We start from the raw sequence: 20,332 nt of genomic DNA, 5'->3' as shown, positions 1-20,332 counted from the left end.
TCAACTCTAGGGTAGCTATAGGTTAAATATCTACTACACAATCAACTCTAGGGTAGCTATAGGGTAAGTCTACTACACAATCAACTCTAGGGTAGCTATAGGTTAAGTCTACTTCGCAATACAAATTTGGATTGTAATGTACCAGTTTTTCAGTTAGTTTAAATCTAGGGACTTTTGAAAGATTGAGAAGCTTAAAATATATCTCCCCATCCCAAAATATTACATTCATACAGCGTAGAGCAAAAACACTTAATGTCTCTCCCAGCATCCCAAAATAAACATTCACACAGCTTAGGGAATTCACAAACACTAAAAGTCGATCCCCACATCCCCAAATAAACATTCACACAGCTTAGAGAATTCAAAAGCTCTAAAGGTTTCTCCACACATCCCCAAATAAACATTCACACAGCTTATACGAATTCTGAAGAAAAACATTCATGAGATTTACTGCTAAATTAATCATCAACGACATCAGGACCCAACACGATGTGAAATGGGGGGAGTTTACACTGTGTTATAGTACTGTAATAATAGTCTAGCATTAAACCTGGCCCCGAGACATTACGATGATGAAAGACTCGAGAAAAGGTCAGGACACAAGGCTACTCTCCATATTGTTCCTAACATGCAACAAAAATGTAAATAACGGAATGAAATTACACGCGGGGAATTACATAGGTCTTCTACAAGCAGGCTTACGATTTGTCTGATGGATTGTGACGAATGAAAATGGACAAAGTAAATTTGTTTGTAGCTTAATATGACTTCGTCTTAGATTACCGACGCAGCAAAAATGGACATATCTGAGCCTAGGTGATGATTGAGTCTGAATAAGGCCAGAAAATAATTTTTGCCGACGGCAAGGTTGTTTTGAGCTTGCAGGTATAAAAATTGAAATTACTTCAGTTCTATGAGAAAAGGGTATTTAATGTGTGCAAGAGTCTTTTTGTGCATGCAGTGTGCAGATCTATGTATAATACTCATGACTAGAAGGAAATTAAAGAAAAACAGAACATAATTAATGAAAACTGCTCTGGCCTCTTGTTTTATATGAGGATCAAGTTAGGCCTGAATCTCCCTATTTTACTTTCATTCAGCTTCCTGCCTTTCTTTTACATCATACACTCTTTTGTTAACATTTTGTCTTCAATTTTATCTCTTTCAATTAGTTTCTTCCTTTTTTGGGGCCGCGGTGGCCGAGTGGTTAAGGTGTCTCAACACTTTATCACTAGCCTTCCACCTCTGGGTTGCGAGTTCGAAACCTACGTGGGGTAGTTGCCAGGTAACTGACCGTAGGTCGGTGGTTATTCTCCAGGTACTCTGGCTTTCCTGGACCACCTCCAAAACCTGGCACATCCTTAAATGACCCTGACTGTTAATAGGACGTTAAACAAAATAAACCAAAATCTTTCAATATGTATTATTGTAAAACATAATGCCTTCACAGTTTTCCATTCCATGGTCATGATTTTATAATTCATGCCAGAATGATGATTCATTGTTTTGATATTTTCTGTGGTAAACTTTGGTTCGCTCTTTTGAGCACATATAAAATAGCTGACAGATATGATATGTTATTAATTGCACTTCAGATGTTTCTTGTGTCGTCTGAAAAACTGAAGTTTCAATGTAGTTTTCACCTTACACAACACACTTTCCATTGTCATTCAACTCGGAATACCAGGGCATTTCACAATGAATTCTGATAATGATTTACAAGAGTTGTCTCAGAATAATTTCTAAATGTCCCTATGATCCAAAAAATCCAGGAAAAGTCTTCAGCATGCAGTCATAGTTGGCAGAGAATTCAAATTGGTTATACTCTGGGGCTGACAAAGTGGAGAAGGAAACAAAAAACAATGGCATCATTGACGTTAGAAGATGACAATTAGTTGACAGGGGATGTCCTCACAGCTTGTTCAGAATTTAACGCTCTCAATCTACTCAACCTCGATCAATACGATCTGGAACAAGAGTCTGTTGTTGAGTCTCAGACTACATACACTCACAGGTGCTTGACACATTAAACTTATCTAGATGTCTGACAACCCTGGGATTCATTTTTCATTGCCCTTAAAGGCCCCTAAACCTAAATGTGCCCAGTTTTTATCTCAACATTACCTCCCAAATCTAAATGTGCCCAGTTTTTATCTCAACATTGCCCCCGCAAACCTAAATGTGCCCAGTTTTTATCTCAACATTGCCCCCCAAACCTGAATGTGCCCAGTTTTTATCTCAACATTGCCCCCCAAACCTGAATGTGCCCATGCCAGTTTTTATCTCAACATTGCCCCCGCAAACCTAAATGTGCTCACTTTTTATCTCAACATTACCTCCCAAACCTAAATTTGTTTAAAAATCGTCCCCAACTACCGTATTTGACCTAATAAGGGCGCAGGGCGCGGGTAATTGACAGTGGGGGCGCCCTTATTAAGATTAGTTATTCTGAAGTTTTATGAAACAGACTATACCTTATAGCAGAATACCCAAGGTTGTAGAAACGGTAAAATATTCAGTCATAAAAATATTCCAGATGAAGATATCTATTCATTATCATATATTAAGGTTAAACATCACTTGAATACTCCTGTAAACTTGTAAACCATGCCAGCTGATCTTTAGACCAGAGAACGTGTGTTCCACCATTTATGTTCAAATGGAACTCTTTTGTGTTCTATTAATAGACACAGGTGATTTCCCAGATCATATCAGACATCGTTTTCTTTGACCTAATAATTGATTAACAATGTCTTTTACTAGCTTTCTGTTCTGAACAAAAGTTTTTATCAACAAGAATGAAGTCTTTACTTTATCTTCAAATAAAGATGGTAAGTTAGTATGTGTATGTGTGTTTAGTTTTGGGTGCTCTTTGCACTGACATGTCATCTGTAGCCTGTAGGAATACACAAAATGTGGCGAAAACATGTATTCCAGTTACTTAATTTGCTGAAGAAAATTGAACACATAAAGTAGCAAAATATTTCACATGAATTATTACTTTTGAACACCATTTTGACACTCAGTCAAAGATTTATTTCCTTGAAAAAAGGTAGGGGCGCCCTTATTAGGGCAGGCGCCCTTATTAGGTCAAATACGGTATTTTTTCTGTGATGTTCTCCTCCGTACGTTTTATTTGCCCCATCATTATTGACCTTTTAGTTCTCTTAATTGTCTTAATTGTCTTAATTGGTAAAATAAAAATCCTTTTCAGCTTGTGTAGATAATTAACAGAACAAAGAGTGTTGTTTGATAATTAGTGAACATAATTCCGGTGTGGTGACACTGGAAACGTTGAAGTTATCATAGTGTGTAGTTGATGTGTTGACCAGGAGAATCTCTGAGAACCACTTACACAGTTCTGGGTTAAACCACAGATCTTAATCAGCATTAAGTCCATGTCTGTTACATATGTCAAGGCTGTCTGGAGCTCAATAAATATATGTGGAAGTTTCTGTGTTCTACAATAGAGATGATATCGATCAAATTTAGTCATACTTAATTGCTTTCCAAGGCTAGAAGGAAGTTCTTTCTTAAGTTAAGGAAAATCCCATGACTGCAGGTTTGATGAAAAAAATATTTTTAGTTTTAAAGTCACCTTGTCATTGCTTAGAGATAAAAATGACCATTTTTATGTTCACTCTTTGTCCAAAGTACCATGATTCCTCCATCAAAAACAGTTTATGTTTTTGACTTCTTATCAATAGCGAAGAGGCCCAGGGTCTCAATATTGAGCAAGTTAGCAAGCTGGGGTCAATGGCTTCAAGATTTGTTCAATTGAATGACCTTGACCTACCTTCATGGACACAGAGGTCCAATATATTGAATTCTGTAAAATCAATGAAATCAATTGATTCAATATATTTCAAAACTCTGGTGACTGTTAAGGCCTTTGGGCCTCTAAAGTGGTTGTTCAGGTAATCAAATTTTTCGTCTGTTGCCATCATTCATCAGTGTAGTTTATCACCTTTTTACTTTAAACAACATCTCAACCAAAAGGCCTCAGGAATCATGATATTTGAGTGGTACTTAGATTTCTTGGATGTTTCCCCAATTTTGAAAAAAAAAATGACCTTGACAAATTTTCAGGGTCACAGGGTCAAATTTGTTTAAACACTCAATGTCTTCTAGCTGATCGACCAAAAGGCATAAAATCTAGATAATTACAAGGCCTTTTCTCACAGGTTGGGGAAAGGGCCTTTTTGTCTTATTTTGGGAAGAAAATTGGTGAAATGGGAAAGATTTTTTTCAGGAGTAAACTGCAAATTTTGGGAATTTGACTAAAATATGAAATTATTTAAATTGGGAATGGGGCCCATTAACGGCCCCAAAAAGCCCCCAGACAAATCCCTGAATTATCAATATAATTTGGCTGGCCTTCAACATTGGTTTGTATAAAGATATTACCTTGACCCATATCTATTGTAAGAGAGAGGTCAAATTTGTACCTCAAACAGCTTCTTAGATTTAGTTTCTTGTGATCCCCAAAACACTATAGAATCAAACTATATAACAATTGAGTATATGCACATGTATCATACAAATTCTTGTGATGAAGTCAGACAAAGTTGAATTGTCAGGGATAATCTTGATCATGATGTGAGAAATCGGGAAAGGACTAATTGAAATTTCTATACACTGCAGTAATTAATATGGTCATAATGACAAATACAAGGATAGGGGATATTGATTGTCGTAAGACGGTACCTGTTTGTATCTATATGTAGCTACGTACCTGTTATATCTACAGGACTTGATCGTGAGATGGCTGGTGAGTGTACAACATGGCGACAGCTGTTACCCAAGTCTCCGTAATGTTACAATGTAACAGAACACTACCAATACAATTTAATCTTAAAATTATTGTTATTTTATTATTTTGCCCTCAGGTAATTTGGGTGGGTGGGGGGGATATTGTTTACTGTTAATTACCCATGTCCATCCCGTCCCGATGCAATGTAATTAGCTAGTCTCAAGAACTGGTGATCATGATGCGATCCTAACCAAACTCCGTTTTGGGGTGTCAAGTCAGGCAGTGGGGGCATTTATGTCTCACAGATATATTCTAGTTTCTAAATATTGTCCAAAAGTTTGATACAAATAGAGAAACTGAAATCCATAATTGTTGTTCTGTTGAACATTAATCTTGACATTCTGGTCTGTGTGCATGTACTGTATTGATGGTGTTCATCGGTCCATTATTAGGCATTACATTATGAATTGAAATTATGGATGTAATTATGAAACATTTACTCTGGTCCTTAAATCAGTCTGTATCATTGTGGTGTGCCGTAAGTCGAGGTACAGCTACTGTGATGTCCTATCTGTATCATTGTGGCGTGCTGCAAGTCGAGGTACAGATACTGTGATGTCGTCCTCTCTGTATCATTGTGGCGTGCTGTAAGTCGAGGTACAGCTACTGTGATGTCGTCCTCTCTGTATCATTGTGGCGTGCTGTAAGTCGAGGTACAGCTACTGTGATGTTGTCCTCTCTGTATCATTGTGGCGTGCTGTAAGTCGAGGTACAGCTACTGTGATGTTGTCCTGTCTGTATCATTGTGGTGTGCTGTAAGTCGAGGTACAGCTACTGTGATGTCCTATCTGTATCATTGTGGCGTGCTGCAAGTCGAGGTACAGATACTGTGATGTCGTCCTCTCTGTATCATTGTGGCGTGCTGCAAGTCGAGGTACAGCTACTGTGATGTCGTCCTCTCTGTATCATTGTGGCGTGCTGTAAGTCGAGGTACAGCTACTGTGATGTCGTCCTCTCTGTATCATTGTGGCGTGCTGTAAGTCGAGGTACAGCTACTGTGATGTTGTCCTGTCTGTATCATTGTGGTGTGCTGTAAGTCGAGGTACAGCTACTGTGATGTCATCCTCTCTGTATCATTGTGGCGTGCGGTAAGTCGAGGTACAGCTACTGTGATGTTGTCCTCTGTGTCATTGTGGCGTGCTGTAAGTCAAGGTACAGCTACTGTGATGTCGTCCTCTGTATCATTGTGGCGTGCAGTAAGTCAAGGTATAGCTACTGTGATGTTGTCCTGTCGACGTCTGTATCATTGTGACGTGCAGTAAATTCAGATACTATTTATGTGATGTCGTCCTCTCTGTGTCATTGTGGCGTGCTGTAAGTCGAGGTACAGCTACTGTGATGTCATCCTCTCTGTATCATTGTGGCTTGCTGTAAGTCGAGGTACAGCTACTGTGATGTTGTCCTCTGTATCATTGTGGTGTGCTGTAAGTCGAGGTACAGCTACTGTGATGTCGTCCTCTGTGTCATTGTGGCGTGCAGTAAGTCGAGGTACAGCTACTGTGATGTCGTCCTCTGTGTCATTGTGGCGTGCTGTAAGTCGAGGTACAGCTACTGTGATGTCGTCCTCTCTGTATCATTGTGGCGTGCTGTAAGTCGAGGTACAGCTACTGTGATGTTGTCCTCTCTGTGTCATTGTGGCGTGCTGTAAGTCGAGGTACAGCTACTGTGATGTCGTCCTCTCTGTGTCATTGTGGCGTGCTGTAAGTCGAGGTACAGCTACTGTGATGTCGTCCTCTCTGTGTCATTGTGGCGTGCTGTAAGTCGAGGTACAGATACTGAGATGTTGTCCTGTCTGTATCATTGTGGTGTGCTGTAAGTCGAGGTACAGCTACTGTGATGTCCTATCTGTATCATTGTGGCGTGCTGCAAGTCGAGGTACAGATACTGTGATGTCGTCCTCTCTGTGTCATTGTGGCGTGCTGTAAGTCGAGGTACAGCTACTGTGATGTCATCCTCTCTGTATCATTGTGGCTTGCTGTAAGTCGAGGTACAGCTACTGTGATGTTGTCCTCTGTATCATTGTGGTGTGCTGTAAGTCGAGGTACAGCTACTGTGATGTCGTCCTCTGTGTCATTGTGGCGTGCAGTAAGTCGAGGTACAGCTACTGTGATGTCGTCCTCTGTGTCATTGTGGCGTGCTGTAAGTCGAGGTACAGCTACTGTGATGTCGTCCTCTCTGTATCATTGTGGCGAGCTGTAAGTCGAGGTACAGCTACTGTGATGTTGTCCTCTCTGTGTCATTGTGGCGTGCTGTAAGTCGAGGTACAGCTACTGTGATGTCGTCCTCTCTGTGTCATTGTGGCGTGCTGTAAGTCGAGGTACAGCTACTGTGATGTCGTCCTCTCTGTGTCATTGTGGCGTGCTGTAAGTCGAGGTACAGATACTGAGATGTTGTCCTGTCTGTATCATTGTGGCGTGCTGTAAGTCACGGTACAGCTACTGTGATGTTGTCCTGTCTGTATCATTGTGGCGTGCAGTAAGTCACGGTACAGCTACTGTGATGTTGTCCTGTCTGTATCATTGTGGCGTGCAGTAAGTCACGGTACAGCTACTGTGATGTTGTCCTGTCTGTATCATTGTGGCGTGCTGTAAGTCGAGGTACAGCTACTGTGATGTCGTCCTCTGTATCATTGTGGCGTGCTGTAAGTCGAGGTACAGCTACTGTGATGTTGTCCTGTCTGTATCATTGTGGCGTGCTGTAAGTTGAGGTACAGATACTGTGATGTTGTCCTGTCTGTATCATTGTGGCGTGCTGTAAGTCGAGGTACAGCTACTGTGATGTCATCCTCTCTGTATCATTGTGGCGTGCTGTAAGTCGAGGTACAGCTACTGTGATGTCATCCTCTCTGTGTCATTGTGGCGTGCGGTAAGTCGAGGTACAGCTACTGTGATGACATCCTCTCTGTATCATTGTGGCGTGCTGTAAGTCGAGGTACAGCTACTGTGATGTTGTCCTGTCTGTATCATTGTGGCGTGCTGTAAGTCGAGGTACAGCTACTGTGATGTCATCCTCTCTGTATCATTGTGGCGTGCGGTAAGTCGAGGTACAGCTACTGTGATGTTGTCCTCTGTGTCATTGTGGCGTGCTGTAAGTCAAGGTACAGCTACTGTGAATCGTTGTCCTCTGTATCATTGTGGCGTGCAGTAAGTCAAGGTATAGCTACTGTGATGTTGTCCTGTCGACGTCTGTATCATTGTGACGTGCAGTAAATTCAGATACTATTTATGTGATGTTGTCCTCTCTCTGATTCTCAATATATTTACCTGTGTTTAATGTTGTGATGAACATAAATACAAACTGTAATAGTATTCAGTCTGTAAATAATGAGTTTGTTAGTATTATTAGATGGATTTTATAAAAAGACTCTATTATATAATATACAATGTACCCTTGACCTATCGCCACCTGAATCTACTGCCACCTTTGCATAACACCATTTTTATCTGAATATAATTTATTTGTTTTGCTTGAAATACTTCCTTTGATATTTCCAAAGGAGTATCCAAATTTTTGAATGTGCATCCCAGGAAAAACGTTTTTTTAAATAAGTATAAATTTTTTATTATTTTTTTTTTCATTCTCTGAGTTTCAACTTTGACAGTTAAAGAGACAGGGGTAGAGATTCACTAGATATGAAGGTAATGGTATAGACTTGAATTCTAAGGTCAAAGTTCATGGCTGAAAAACAGGACTGACATTCTAACCTATAGATATCATCCCAGGTAATCTTATTACTGAGTTACATACGTATACTGAGTATATATGACTGATGTGATGAGAATAGTTGTCTGAGGTTTGAATATCCCCAGTCTCTGATAAACTAATATGGTAAGGTGGCGGTGATATCATAAATATTTAAACATTAATTCTATACAATAAAACTGAGCTAAGTTATTAAATAAATTGATTTTTTCAAAATTTGAATAATTGATGACGCCGGTGGTTGATAATTAATAGGTGTAGATCTCTAATGTATCCTGGTAGTCCGTCAGTGATTATTATATATATTGACATGCTTATTACTGTAATTTCCTGCGTAGCCTGCAGATAATGCAATTTTGATGTGCTGTGATTTGCAATCATAGCCATCTCCCCTAGTCCTCACTGAGATCGTGAACCAAATCATTCGGAACTCTTTGGGGAATTCGCTAATGTTTATTTCTATGATAAATCCTGATGAGTTCAGGGTGGGATCAAATAATTTCTTCATAAAAAGGTAGCAAACTACACACTTTCTTCCTTTGATTTATCTGTTATTTTGTAATATGATAAAATTTATTTTTTATGGCCGAAAACACCTGTTTGACATGAAAAGATAATAAAATTTAAAAAAACAAAAAATTTAAATTAAAATTAAAGACGATGAGTTATTTGAGTGAGGGGAGGTTCATATATTCTCTCGTTGATTATATTTAGTTTATTGATCAAGACATTGGAAAGTCACCTCATGGGTTAATTGACGCTCGATCATGTATCATTTACTGTTTTTAGACACACAGATTTCAATTGACAAGCAATAAGTGTAATATCACACAGATTTCAATTGACAAGCAATAAGTGTAATATCACACAGATTTCAATTGACAAGCAATAAGTGTAATATCACACAGATTTCAATTGGCAATCAATAAGTGTAATATCACAGATTTCAATTGACAAGCAATAATTGTAATATCACACAGATTTCAATTGACAAGCAATAAGTGTAATATCACACAGATTTCAATTGACAAGCAATAAGTGTAATATCACAGATTTCAATTGACAAGCAATAAGTGTAATATCACACAGATTTCAATTGGCAATCAATAAGTGTAATATCACAGATTTCAATTGACAAGCAATAATTGTAATATCACACAGATTTCAATTGACAAGCAATAAGTGTAATATCACACAGATTTCAATTGACAAGCAATAAGTGTAATATCACACAGATTTCAATTGACAAGCAATAAGTGTAATATCACACAGATTTCAATTGGCAATCAATAAGTGTAATATCACAGATTTCAATTGACAAGCAATAATTGTAATATCACACAGATTTCAATTGACAAGCAATAAGTGTAATATCACACAGATTTCAATTGGCAATCAATAAGTGTAATATCACAGATTTCAATTGACAAGCAATAATTGTAATATCACACAGATTTCAATTGACAAGCAATAAGTGTAATATCACACAGATTTCAATTGACAAGCAATAAGTGTAATATCACACAGATTTCAATTGACAAGCAATAAGTGTAATATCACACAGATTTCAATTGACAAGCAATAAGTGTAATATCACACAGATTTCAATTGACAAGCAATAAGTGTAATATCACACAGATTTCAATTGACAAGCAATAAGTGTAATATCACACAGATTTCAATTGGCAATCAATAAGTGTAATATCACACAGATTTCAATTGGCAATCAATAAGTAATATCTGGTTCTCTTTGATACTTTAGGGTAGCAGTGTAACATAAAAATATATGACACATGTTTTAGATATGTAAACATTGCCAGTTAACCCTACATATTACCATTAATAAATTATATATATTTGTAATCTGTAAAACATTTGCAATTTTGATACAGCTCTGAAGGATAAGGAAACTTATTTTTCTTTGTTTTCCAGACCTGTGAATACCATAGTAACCAATTACAAAAAATATAAATTGCAAAACATGATGATTATTGATCTCGGCCTAATTGACCGAGTGTGACGAATCGGCCGTAACAGTGTTATAGTTATCAAAGCCTATTGTTAGTTTCTGACTGTCATTAAAACATTATCCCTTTGTTTATAAACAAGTGCACAGGTGAAGTAAAACATTTAGGTCTAAATACATGTAGGTGGGAAATTAGTTTATGGGAATTCTTGCAGAATATCATGATCTGGCCACAGTTTACCTGGAAATGTGATGGACAATTTAAACCCAAAGATCCACCAATTGAATTAAATCATAGTATGCCAATTCAATACACTTTAAAAAAAGAAGTAATTCTGCATCTTTCCTGAGCAGAAGACTTTAAATGCAATGCTCAAGTGCATAAATTGTGAACCACCAGGACCCTAACATATGAGAATGAGAAACACTGGAGGTATATAAAATGTCTAAGTTACCGGTACGTTCTCATGATGTTATTCCTGTTAGAGTATATATTGAACTGTAAAGAATCTGCCATGGAGTGTTTCCTAAAATAAACTGAGTGTTAAGCGATTTTTTAGAAAATGTCAAAAGATGTTAATTTACATGCAGCTGCTTCATTGATCTTGAGGTGTTTTTATTGAAAGTCCAGACCTAAAACAGGTTGGTAATAACGTTAGGATGTGTTCAGGGTGTTGTCTGATAACATACTCTGTATCGGACAAAGTTCAGACCTAAAACAGGCTGATAACAATGTTAGGATGTGTTCTGGGTGTTGTCTGATAACATACTCTGTATCGGACAAAGTCCAGACCTAAAACAGGCTGATAATAATGTTAGGATGTGTTCTGGGTGTTGTCTGAAAACATACTCTGTATCGGACAAAGTCCAGACCTAAAACAGGTTGGTAATAATGTTAGGATGTGTTCTGGGTGTTGTCTGATAACATACTCTGTATCGGACAAAGTCCAGACCTAAAACAGGTTGGTAATAATGTTAGGATGTGTTCTGGGTGTTGTCTGATAACATACTCTGTATCGGACAAAGTTCAGACCTAAAACAGGCTGATAACAATGTTAGGATGTGTTCTGGGTGTTGTCTGATAACATACTCTGTATCGGACAAAGTCCAGACCTAAAACAGGTTGGTAATAATGTTAGGATGTGTTCTGGGTGTTGTCTGATAACATACTCTGTATCGGACAAAGTCCAGACCTAAAACAGGCTGATAACAATGTTAGAACGTGTTCTGGGTGTTGTCTGATAACATACTCTGTATCGGACAAAGTCCAGACCTAAAACAGGCTGATAACAATGTTAGGATGTATAAGGTCACCTTACTAGCTCAGACCTAAAACAGGCTGATAACAATGTTAGAATGTATAAGGTCACCTTACTAGCTCAGACTAGCGGTTATTTCCCTTTAGCCTAGTGGTAGGATGTGGAGAGTATAGGTCACCTTACTAGCTCAGACTAGTGGGGATTTCCCTTTAGACTAGTGGTAGGATGTGGAGAGTATAGGTCACCTTACTAGCTCAGACTAGTGGGGATTTCCCTTTAGACTAGTGGTAGGATGTGGAGAGTATAGGTCACCTTACTAGCTCAGACTAGTGGGGATTTCCCTTTAGACTAGTGGTAGGATGTGGAGAGTATAGGTCACCTTACTAGCTCAGACTAGTGGGGATTTCCCTTTAGACTAATGGTAAGGTGTGGAGAGTATAGGTCACCTTACTAGCTCAGACTAGTGGGGATTTCCCTTTAGACTAGTGGTAGGATGTGGAGAGTATAGGTCACCTTACTAGCTCAGACTAGTGGGGATTTCCCTTTAGCCTAGTGGTAGGATGTGGAGAGTATAGGTCACCTTACTAGCTCAGACTAGTGGGGATTTCCCTTTAGACTAGTGGTAGGATGTGGAGAGTATAGGTCACCTTACTAGCTCAGACTAGTGGTTATTTCCCTTTAGACTAATGGTAAGGTGTGGAGAGTATAGGTCACCTTACTAGCTCAGACTAGCGGTTATTTCCCTTTAGACTAGTGGTAGGATGTGTAGAGTATAAGGTCACCTTACTAGCTCAGACTAGTGGGGATTTCCCTTTAGACTAGTGGTAGGATGTGGAGAGTATAGGTCACCTTACTAGCTCAGACTAGTGGGGATTTCCCTTTAGACTAGTGGTAGGATGTGGAGAGTATAGGTCACCTTACTAGCTCAGACTAGTGGGGATTTCCCTTTAGACTAGTGGTAGGATGTGGAGAGTATAGGTCACCTTACTAGCTCAGACTAGTGGGGATTTCCCTTTAGACTAGTGGTAGGATGTGGAGAGTATAGGTCACCTTACTAGCTCAGACTAGTGGGGATTTCCCTTTAGACTAGTGGTAGGATGTGGAGAGTATAGGTCACCTTACTAGCTCAGACTAGCGGTTATTTCCCTTTAGACTAGTGGTAGGATGTTTGCCTTGAGATTGAAAGGTTGTTAGTTCGAGCCCCAGTGCAGGCAGGGTATTTTTTACGGTCCAGGTCACGGCACCAAATGTAGTAGGAGTGGAAAAATGCACAGCCAGACCAAGATTCAAACCAGGGACCTCCGAACACTAACCAGATGCTCTACCAGTTGAGCTACCTGGTCGCCAAATTGATCAACCTGGTCCAGTTCCGCTACACTTTGTCGATGGTAATTGATTCAGAGCCTGCGATTCAGGTCTGACGCAAAATCACACACGTTTTTCAAATAAATTATATGTATTGTGGGTCAGTGATAGCATGATGAAATCCAATCTACTATCAAAAGTAGCACATCTGTTGGTGGTCAATCATGATGTTTACAATGACTGTAATGTCGATGACAGAGACAATATAGAAAATCTGGAATGATCATGATAAGATTTACTGCAGTCTCCTACCATGAACACTTGTACACTTGGAATATTTCAATTACAGTGGAACTTCGTTAACTCGAAGTCGACGGGACCACGAAAAAACTTCAAGTTATCCGAGTGTTCGAATTAAGCGAGTTGTCATTTTTGGTGCAAAGTTTGGTCAATATTTGTCAACATTATATAATCATTATAACTCCGCTCTGTCACTCATCAGTTCAGTGTAAAGACTGGTCAATACATGTAAATATATATGTAATGTTTCGTTATGTCACTTGTAATTTGGTGTAGTTTTGCCGATATACAGTCACGATAAAGTTTCTTTCACTTAGTCACTTCAATAACGATCTGATATATATGCAAGTCATGTTTGCAAAAGGTAAACGATAAAACGGAATTCGACAAAATAACAAGTTATTAATGTCAAAACAAAAAACCGTTTAAGTTTAACACAGATTGCATACAAAACGTAACATAACCATTACCTTTTATTGGACATATATAAAATACTGTTTGATCGGCCTACTTACTTTTTATTGATAACCACGCCATTTCCATGTGTATTAGCACCGGAAGTTGGGCTGCGCATGTGCGTATAAAATGTTACTGTAACTGAGTTGGCGTTTTATCCGATTTAATAGGCAGCACTGACCGTTACAGTTGTACTCTGAACACCTCGGCAGTAATTACGCTATTGTTTCAGCAGTTTAAAGATTTAATAGGCGCCGGTGACTGTCATTTCTACAGCTGTAAAAACATCAGCCGGGTAGATCTACCGGTGTGTCAAAGATTAGTTCCGCTTGAGCGAACGGGTAGATGAGTTGTTGACTATCGTATGTACTGATATCGGCGATCGCCTTGGGAAATTACCTGATGTAAGTAAAGCAGTACTTTTTATCACCAAGACTTGTTGTTATAAGATTCAACCGACAATTTCTTTTATGAATTTATGAAACACTTATAATAGCATGTAGGTTAGTAGTGCCGATATGTTCAGTATTACAAACGGAATTTAGCTTTTAAAAAATGTCGGCGTTTGCCACCGATCGACGAAAATTATACTTCGAGTTATTCGAACATTTCAAGTAGGATTTTTATTGTTGGGACCAAATTTTTACTTCGTATTATCCGAGTTTTTCGAGTTATCCGAATTCGAATTATCCGAGTTTTTTTTACTAAAATAAAGAGAGAATTCGGCCGGGACCGGCGAGGTACTTCGAGTTAAGCGGGGTATTCGAGTTATCCGAGTTCGAGTTAACGAAGTTCCACTGTATATCTAAATGGTCCACCACAGGAAATTTAATGGTGATTTTTACAACTGATGTGTTCCCTCAGAGTGGAGCTTTCTCACTTTAAGAAAATAAAAGAACCTGCTTGTCTTAATCTTTAACTACATGTAATTAATATACCCTTTTCAAATGCTTTTATGTAATATGCAATTATATAAAGCTATGAAACTTTTTGTGTTACATAAAAAATGAAAAGAAAAATATATCAGAATGTATACTAATTTCATTTTTACCCTATACAACTTTTTGTTGTTTTCATATACAGTATGATTGATATCTCAAATAAATAAATATAAATATTCTTTATCATGTTCAAAATGAAGTTATTGCTCTGAAATTGAGTAATTGTAATATTGTAATTATATGATATACACTTTTTGTGATGGCAAAAAATATTAACACATGCTTTATTGAAATGTATAATACTTTGTGTTACAATTTGGCTGTGTTCTCCACCGTCTTGCACAAATGTAAAATGTTGTCATATGTATGTATATTGTGATCCTATATGCTATTTGCATACGGAATAAAAATAATTGAATTGAATCGTAGCAGACTAGTGGCCAGTCGAACAGGAGACCCATATTGCTGCAGCAATTCCCTCAATGGTTCTTATAATCAAGCTGTAATTAGCTGGCCACAATGAAATCAGATACAACTAACTTCGACTTTTAAGTGAAGACCGACCTAAATGTTTGTGTAGGCTTTCACTAGCTACACGTCAATTGTATGGGAAAATATTAGGAAAGACAAGCCATGTTTCTGTATATAGCTACCGTATATAGGCTTTCATGGGGAATTCCGAAAACCAAAGAAACACATATTACCTTTATATTGGTCTGATTTGCAGCTAATTCAGGACATGTTTCTGTTAAGGTAATTTCCATGTAGACCACGGTGGAGATCCCAGCAGTATCCGTGGATCTCGAGGAGACACTCCAGAATTACCAGATAGACTTGGACACCGAGCACGTTCAGCAGGTGTGGAGAAGGAACCTGCAATCTTAATCTCTCTTCTGATTCCGAGGAATTGTGTCTGGATCTGACAACTGGAGCGAGGAAAATTGTCTAGAATCCTGGTAAGTACATTAAGTATAGGTACAAAATATATAGGTTTGTGTTAAATTGGTTTGTTGATGCTATAACATAGATAAAGTACTTATGTGTAGGGTGATCAGTTTATCTTAAGGATTAACTACAATATCCTGGGTACAGAGATTTTAGATGATGATATATGATCTGATTAATATGGGTCAGATTAGACAGGGTTACAGAATATCCAGGGTATAGAGTATTTAATGTGAGTCAGATTAGACAGGGTTACAGAATATCCAGGGTACAGAGTATCTAGTCAGATTAGACAGGGTTACAGAATATCCAGGGTACAGAGTATCCAGTCAGATTAGACAGGGTTACATAATATCCAGGGTATAGAGTATTTAATGTGAGTCAGATTAGACAGGGTTACAGAATATCCAGAGTACAGAGTATCTAGTCAGATTAGACAGGGTTACAGAATATCCAGGGTATAGAGTATTTAATGTGAGTCAGATTAGACAGGGTTACAGAATATCCAGAGTACAGAGTATCTAGTCAGATTAGACAGGGTTACAGAATATCCAGGGTATAGAGTATTTAATGTGATTCAGATTAGACAGGGTTAAAGAATATCCAGGCTACAGAGTATCCAGTCAGATTAGACAGGGTTACAGAATATCCAGGGTATAGAGTATCCAGTCAGATTAGACAGGGTTACAGAATATCAAGGGTACAGAGTATCTAGTCAGATAAGACAGGGTTACAGAATATCTAGGGTACAGAGTATCCAGTCAGATTAGACATGGTTACAGAATATCTAGGGTATAGAGTATCTAGTCAGATTAGTCAGGGTTCCAGAATATCCAGAGTATAGAGTATTTAATATGAGTCAGATTAGACAGGATTACAGAATATCCAGGGTATAGAGTATTTAATGTGAGTCAGATTAGACAGGGTTACAGAATATCCAGAGTACAGAGTATCTAGTCAGATTAGACAGGGTTACAGAATATCCAGGGTATAGAGTATTTAATGTGATTCAGATTAGACAGGGTTAAAGAATATCCAGGCTACAGAGTATCCAGTCAGATTAGACAGGGTTACAGAATATCCAGGGTATAGAGTATCCAGTCAGATTAGACAGGGTTACAGAATATCAAGGGTACAGAGTATCTAGTCAGATAAGACAGGGTTACAGAATATCTAGGGTACAGAGTATCCAGTCAGATTAGACATGGTTACAGAATATCTAGGGTATAGAGTATCTAGTCAGATTAGACAGGGTTACAGAATATCAATGGTATAGTGTATCCAGTCAGATTAGACAGGGTTACAGAATATCTAGAGTACAGAGTATCCAGTCAGATTAGACAGGGTTACAGAATATCTAGGGTACAGAGTATCCAGTCAGATTAGACAGGGTTACAGAATATCTAGGATACAGAGTATCTAGTCAGATTAGACAGGGTTACAGAATATCAAGGGTACAGAGTATCCAGTCAGATTAGACAGGGTTACAGAATATCTAGGAGACAGATTATCTAGTCAGATTAGACAGGGTTACAGAATATCCAGGGTACAGAGTATCCAGTCAGATTAGACAGGGTTACAGAATATCCAGGGTACAGAGTATCCAGTCAGATTAGACAGGTTACATAATATCCAGGGTACAGAGTATCTAGTCAGATAAGACAGGGTTACAGAATATCAAGGGTATAGAGTATCTAGTCAGATTAGACAGGGTTACAGAATATCAATGGTATAGAGATTTAAATGATGAAGGATAGATTATAATTTATTACATTTTACCCGTGAAATATCGAAAATTATTCTTCATTTTTTTTCTGGTTTGACCAATCAAAGCACTGTTTCCAAACAACATTTGGGAAAATTAAAAGCTGACCCAGTTTATAATTTTGCTATAAAAATGTGATAAACAGAATATCTAACAAGTGTCTCTTGAGTAGTACCAAATATATTTCACTCATGTGACTAATATTTTGACAATTGTGACATTTTGATTTCCATTCTATTGATAATCTTATTTAGTAATTTTTAAATAAAAAAATTCATCTAATTAGAGATATATTTTTTGCCTAAATTTTATTAATGTTTAACGTGATACACCTGTCATTAATCAAAATCTTATTGGACTGAAATCAAATAAAGCCATCGATGAAAAAGATCTTGCATCTATATATTATTTTATATTTGAATTATCAAGCTTGATATTGAACACTGTACATATGTGTAAGTGATGAAATTGACATGAAAATTATCATTATTGATGCAATAAGAAAACAAAATTACTTTTATTCATACAGGATTCTAATTAGGAAACTGGAAATTGAATACAGGTACCGGTATATACCGTATTTATTCTAATAATTTTTTCCAAGGGGGGGGCCTTTAATGGAGATCAAAATTTCAGAGTCGGTAAGTTGTGAGATCTGTTGTATGTACCCATTTCACACCATGAAACATATAGTGGTACTGTGTATATAGTTACTGAAACTTTGTTTTGTGGTTTGTGTTAGTTTTATGTTGGATATCCTTTATATAATTACCTCTGGACACACGTGGATGATATAACTGTGCCACAATAAGTTCTTTTTCTCGAATTGAGGAATTTTTCTTTCCAAAAAAGGGGGGGGGGGGCGTTTATTAGAATAAATACGGTACATTAAACTTTAATGTAGCTGAAAAAAAAAAGAAAAAATTCAGAATGATCATGAATTCACGCTAATCATGATACCGGCTTATGGCATAAATACAACATATATATACAATCTATAGTTGTAATGTCAGTGTTTATGGCTGAGATGACTTGAAGCGCTCTTGTCGAAGCAATTTACATTCAGAGGTATGCTTTGATGTGAGCGATACAAAGGCTGCTAGTCAATTGATGATGATGTCAGCTTCATCCTCCGCTCTGATCTCTCAGGTATAACTGTACCTTTACCAGGACGGAATGTTCAAAGATTTGGTTGGATCTGTATCAGGGCATCCTCCGCTCTGATCTCTCAGGTATAACTGTACCTTTACCAGGACGGAATGTTCAAAGATTTGGTTGGATCTGCATCAGGGCCTATTTGTCCCTGATGACAAGGAAATTAAATCAGTTTGTTTGGTATTATGGCTGATTGTTTTTATACAGAAACTTGAATATTTTCAAAAAACAGGAATTTTCATATGTTAACTCTACACTCTATCATCTAATTTCTATAGTCTGTTTCTAATATCTTTATCTATTGTCTAATTTCTATAGTCTGTTTCTAGTATCTCTTTCTATAATAGTCTAATTCTATAGTCTGTTTCTAATATCTTTATCTATTGTCTAACTTCTATAGTCTGTTTCTAGTATCTCTTTCTATAATAGTCTAATTCTATAGTCTGTTTCTAATATCTTTATCTATTGTCTAATTTCTATAGTCTGTTTCTAGTATCTCTTTCTATAATAGTCTAATTCTATAGTCTGTTTCTATCGTCTATTTCTATTATAAATGTATTGTTTATTTCTATTGAGTTTGAAATTGTATTAACTTTCACCCAACCGAAAAGAACAAAGCTCTGTAAAATTGATTTTGGAGCATTTTAAATCTGATTAATTTTGAGGGTTTGAAACATGGACTACTGTACGTACTCTGATTGATTTTAGTATTAAATCAGACTTTTCTAGCTCAGCACTATATATACAGACTACAGTAGTAAAATATAAGGCCAAGCCATTACAGAGCCCAGTGTTTCTTGTTTATTAGTATTTTAATGAGACTATCCTAGCTTGGCACTGTACAGTAGTGACTACAATCTAAGGCCAAGCCATCTTATCTCTGTGTTTCTTGTACCTTTAGTATTCAATCAGACTTTTCATACTAAATGACATTATAACAATCTAAGGCCAAGCCATTTGATCTCTGTGTTTCTTGCATCTTAGTATGTAATAAGACTATCCTCGACATATACAACTCTTAGGCCAAGCCAAGCTGTATCCATTGTTTCTTGTACAGAGATTTTTTTACAGGTAGTTAATTTTAGGCCTGGAAATAGATGTGGATATATTTCTGGTTTTCTTATTTTTTAAAATTACAAGAATCATCATCATATTGTCTCTTATAATTCAGCAATTTGAGAAGATTTTGCTCACAGAAGATTTATTTTCATATATACCAGTGCAAATTCTTAAACAATTTTATCATTTTATCCTCATGATGAAGTCAGGGAGGAGATTATAACATTCTGTTCTTACAAACAATAATGATTTTCTCTTAATATTCAAGGGAGATAATAATATACATACAGTACACCTTGGTTACGACTCTGTTTTCTGTTGCTAGGTATCCACAGATGGGGGACTCCACACCCACCCACTCCGGTACCGCAAATGCTTCGGAGTATGATTACCTCATCAAATTCCTGGCTCTAGGTAAGTTGGTGACGGGGAATATTGTATTATAATATATGGGATGGTCGCGATCGGATGGCGGTAGTAACACATTTGTCTTTCACCTATCAGGGATTTTCCTACAATAGAAACAGGATCCGTTAAAATGACCCATTCCCCTAAAAAAACTTGTGAAAATTCCATATCCTTCCTCCCAAGTACCCTCCACCCTTCGCCATGTATTTAAAATTAAATGTAAGTATATTGTTTTATTCAGGACAGTGTGATATAAAT

At 37.4% G+C, this 20,332-nt stretch overlaps 1 long non-coding RNA gene across 1 annotated transcript in view; it reads left to right on the top strand.

Moving 5' to 3' along the window:
* The window catches only part of LOC117321373, a 34,001-nt gene extending 13,789 nt beyond the window's left edge, over nucleotides 1-20,212 (top strand). Inside the window, exons 2-3 of the long non-coding RNA XR_004531339.1 lie at nucleotides 15,496-15,698; nucleotides 19,992-20,212. This is a non-coding gene — a long non-coding RNA (uncharacterized LOC117321373). The remainder of the gene's footprint in view (nucleotides 1-15,495; nucleotides 15,699-19,991) is intronic.
* Nucleotides 20,213-20,332: the final 120 nt, after the last annotated feature.

This window comes from Pecten maximus, unplaced genomic scaffold (genome assembly GCF_902652985.1).
Source record: "Pecten maximus unplaced genomic scaffold, xPecMax1.1, whole genome shotgun sequence".
Taxonomy (NCBI): domain Eukaryota; kingdom Metazoa; phylum Mollusca; class Bivalvia; order Pectinida; family Pectinidae; genus Pecten; species Pecten maximus.
This window is presented reverse-complemented; position numbering and strand designations above follow the sequence as displayed.